Here is a 5,000-nt window from a genome sequence, read left to right as displayed (position 1 = left end):
AAAAATATACCACAGCAATTCTAAGCCACAGTCATATATTCAAGATTCTCGTCAAATGTTGTGAATTCGAAAATCTGAAAAACGACTTCGCTTACGGTGTTCTACACTTTCCTAAGAAGGATTCAGCAATGTGTCTAACATTCGTGTAAGTTTAACTTCTCTTGTCTCGTCATTCAGCTTCTTAGAATATGACGCAAAGGTGAGTTGACATTAGAAGATTCGAAAAATGAAAAATCGTAAACGAAGTCGTTTCTACTTAAACGAACTTATTTGAGTTGCGTAGGTGTGACCGGAGTTGTCTAAGAGACTAATTTCTTTATCATTGAAGGAAAGACACACAAACGAATGAATAGCTAGTGTAAAAAATAACAACAATAACAATAACAATAATAATAATAATATTAATAACAACAATAATAATAATAACAATAATAATGATAATAATAATAATAACAATAACAATAATAATAATAATAATAATAATAACAATAATAATAATAATAATGATAAAATTATAAAAAATATATATGAAATAAAAACGCAATAGAACACGGGATCTAGGTCGGTTTTCACAGATCAGAGCTATTTGACCTGATATCGAATTGTAAGTGCTGAAGAACTCGGAGCACAGGGTGAAGCCAAATATATGCAAGAAAGTGTCAATGTTCGAGACGTAGTTTAAAACAAATATATATATGGAACGATAAGAGACGTACTGCCGAACTGTCGAGGAAAGATATCAATATCACGAAAAGGACAAAAAAAATGTTAAAAGGATTGCAAGTAAATCGGATTTGGAGAAAAAAAAACAAGACAAATTCATAAGACGAAGTAAACATGCAATCTTAGGAAGAACAGAGTGAGAGTGAGAGAGAGAGAGATAGATAGATAGATAGATAGAGAGAGAGAGAGAGAGGGGGGGAGAGGGGAGGGAGGGAGAGAGAGAGAGAGAGAGAGAGAGAGAGAGAGAGAGAGAGACGTGATCAGAGCCAGGTTAGCGAAACTGAAATTGGAGATAAAAAGAGAAAAAGAGAGAGAAGGGACGAGAGAACGAAGAAAAATGAAACGGATGTGTAAGTTGCTGAAGTAAAATCTCTAAATGTCGATTCCTTTCACTGCGATATTGAAGGCACAGAATGTAGGAGGGGGAGGGGAGAAAGGGGGGGGAAGGGGATAGGGGAGGAAAGAAAGGGGGGAAGAGGGTAGAGGGGGAGGTAGGAAGGACAGGACGAAGGGAACGGTTGGAGGAGGGGAAGGTGAAGGAGGTGAGGCGATAGAGATGGAGAAAGAAGAAGAGTAGGAAGAGGAAGACGATGAAGGAGTCAAAAGGCAAAGAAGGAATAGACAGAGGTTAAATGATGAGGAGGGAGGTGAAGGATGAAGAAGATGAGGGAAGAGGAGCGGAGGAAGGTGGTGGTGTCGGAAGAAGAGGAGGAAGAGGAAGAGGAAGAGGAAGAGGAGGAAGGAGGAAGAAGAGGGGGAAGGGGAGGAAGAAGAGGAAGGGAAGGAAGATGAGGAGGAAGAGGAGAAAGGGGAAGAAGAGGAGGAAGAAAAGGAAGAGGAGGAAGAAAAGGAAGAGGAGGAGGAGGAGGAGGAAGAGAAGGAAGAGGAAGTGGAGGAGGAAGAGGAAGAAGCGGAGGCGCGGGTGGAAGAGGCGGATGAATGGAGGAGGAGGAAAGGAGGAGGAAGAGTAATAATAAGGATGCCCATTCCCATCATCATCAGCCAATCTAAGTTCACTGCTGAACAAAGGCCTCTTTGATGTTTGGCAAGACAGCGCACCATCCTCCCTCCTGCCATGTCCTTGGATCAGACTTCTTCACCTCAACCTCACTTAGGCCCTCTTTACACGAGCGGTTTCAACCGCGGCGGTTCAATTACGATGTAAGTCAGTGGAGGCGTTCACACATAACCACTCAAGTTTCTGCTTGACTATGCCGTACCACGGCAGTTTCCGAGCGGTTCAAACCGCTAGTGTGAAATACATCAGCAACGGACCTGTTCCATTTGTTATTTTCATTCCTCTTCCACAAGTCAAATATAGATTGTAAAGTTGAAAAGATGATATAAAGATTCAGTTGTGGTGAGATTTAACAAAAAATTATGAGTTCCAGTGAGTTACAAGGAATCTCGTTATCTCAAAAAGTTTCACAATCCATACCGAGAAGTAACCGTTAAAAGGTTACCGGGGATTATGTGTGTAGCCCCTTGTCTAACCGACTTTTGAACTGCTCAACTGCGGAACTGTTTACCACATTCTTTGGAATCAAGAAGATTTGTCGGACTATAAGGATTGGAATCGAAGACATATAATAGATGAAGATCATTATTCATTCCACAAATACGATGAATAACCAAAGGGAAATCAAGATATTCTAAATAAATTACGACATATTCTATGTTACTCATGGATCTGACAGACGAAGAGGAAGACTAAAGAATAAGAGAAAACGATGCAAATTAATCGTGACGTAAAGGAGATCGGTGTAGCCGTCCAGCTTATGGGAAAAGTTGGGAGAGGCTTTTGTCCATCAGTGGACTGATCGACCCATAAACATATTCTGTCTGTTGCCAGTCGAATCTCTTCACCCAAAGGGCACCTCCTTTGCAGTAAATCATAATTTTTTTCACTACAAATCAAGATATTTATTTATGCAAAAGAATATTCATGGTGTTAGGCAATGCTGTTTAACTGAAAGAGTCCGCCAGATCAGTGAAACGGCTAAATGCGTATGCAGGGATGACCCGTCATCCATGAGGAGCTGAGATGGGAAGGGTGGAAAGGGTGGTGTGGGGAACAGGTACGTGCATTTTAGCTACCTCCCTTATAATGGGGGAAAAGCTCTTGGTATACAATATATATATATATATATATATATATATATATATATATATATATATATATACATTCATATACAATGCATGCACACACACACACAAATGCATGCAAGAGAAGCGAAAGAGATGGGGACGGGGGTGTGGGTTGGTGGAAGTAGTGAAGATAGAGACGTGATGGAAAGGGTTGTCACTGGAAGAGTAGGATGACTAAGGGAAGGAGGAGAGAAATTTATGTGGGGGAATCCGTCTCGGGGCTTGCACGGCTCTGCCACCAGGCACATACACACATTTATCAAAGTGTCGGTGCCACCAACAAACGACAACGCAATGGGCGACGGCGGTAAAGCAAAGAAAAGAAAAGAAGAAAAAAAAAAACGGAAAGGGAAGGCAGATAACTGGGAACGAAGTGTATAACCGTAACAGAAAGGAAGTGGAGGAGAACCGTGAGGAAAATGAAGTGGAGAAGAACCGTGAGAAATAGGAAGAGGAGAACCGTGAGGACTAGGAAGTGGACGAGGAGAACCGTGAGGAATAGGAAGTGGACGAGGAGAACCGTGAGGAATAGGAAGTGGACGAGGAGAACCGTGAGGAATAGGAAGTGGAGGAGAACCGTGAGGAATAGGAAGTGGAGGAGAACCGTGAGGAAAAGAAACCGGAGGAGAACCGTGAGGAAAAGGAAGTGGAGATGGAGAACCGTGAGACAAAGGAAGTGGAGAAGAACCGTGAGGAAGAAGAAATGGAAGCAAAGAACCATGAGGAATAGCTACCTGAGGAGAACCGTGAGGAATAGGAATTGGAGGACAACCGTGTGAAAAAGAGGTGAAGAAGAATCGAGTGGAAAAGGAGATGGAAGAGGATAACCGTGTGGAAAAGGAAGTGGAGGAGAACCGTGAGGAATAGGAAGTGGAGTAGAAGAACCGTGTCTGGAACGCGGCGAAGGACGAAAAGGAGACGACACCATATACGAGATTCTGAACAAAGGAAGGAGTAAAACAACAATGGTATTGACCAAAGGAAAAGAATAAAAGAGAGAGAGAGAGAGAGAGAGAGAGAGAGAGAGAGAGAGAGAGAGAGAGAGAGAGAGAGAGATATGGAGGAGAAAACATAGAGAAGAGACAAGAGACAAAGAGAAGACAGAAAAGGAGACAAGAGAGTAGTGACTGTAAAGGTGCAATGGAATAAGAATAGCAGGCAGTAATCAAAACACACACACACACACACACACACACACACACACACACACACACACACTCACTCAGTCCGCGACCCGACAAGAGGAAAAATTAAAGAAAACGGTGACCGGGAACATTACGCATATTAATGAATAAATGAATGAATAAATAGATACATAAATAGATAATAATATTGATAATAATAATAATGATAATAATAATAATAATAATGATAAAAATGATAATAATAATAATGATAATAATAATGATGATGATAATGAATATAACAATGACATAATAACAAATGAAGTAAAAAAAAATTAGGGCAAAAGAACAACAACAACAACGAAGTACAAGCCCTGTGCAGGAGAGGCCGAAGACCGGTTCTCCTGAGGGAGGCCGGAGATCGCCCTGAAGGAGGCCCCGGCGAAGTAACGAGGAGGACGCGAGAACGAACGAGAAGACACGACGTCGAGGCGAATTTGTCAGGTGAAGGAAAGGAAATTCAATAATACGAGAGAATTGAATAACCGAGTAGGGATCGACTGGAACTGGATCATTAATGTGAAAGGAGGAGGAGGAAGAGGAAGAGGAGGAGGAAGAGGAGGAAGAGGAAGTGAAAGAGGAGGAGGAGGAGGAACAGGAGGTTGAGAAATAGAAATAGAAACAGATGAGAAGAAAATACTGAAATTAGAAGAAAGGAGAAGGTGAGAGAAGAGAAGAGAGACCCACAAAGGTTGAGAGAATTCAGTCTCCAAATGCTATCCCCTTCCTTGCCTGATGTTCCTTTTCCACTTATCCAAGCCTTCGTCAGGCTATTTCATTCACCTCAGTGCCACCCTATCCTACCCTCGGTAACGAAACTTAAAGTATACAGGAAAAGTATCGGAATGGATTAGAGCATGGGTTTGTGACAGAAAACAGGGGTGACACTATTAACGGTGTGAAACCCAAATCGGGTAGTGTTACTAGTGGAGTTCCCCAAGGTTC

This window comes from Oratosquilla oratoria, chromosome 41 (assembly GCF_046742065.1).
Source record: "Oratosquilla oratoria isolate Oo_2021 chromosome 41, ASM4674206v1, whole genome shotgun sequence".
Taxonomy (NCBI): domain Eukaryota; kingdom Metazoa; phylum Arthropoda; class Malacostraca; order Stomatopoda; family Squillidae; genus Oratosquilla; species Oratosquilla oratoria.
Note: the sequence above shows the minus strand (reverse complement) of the source record.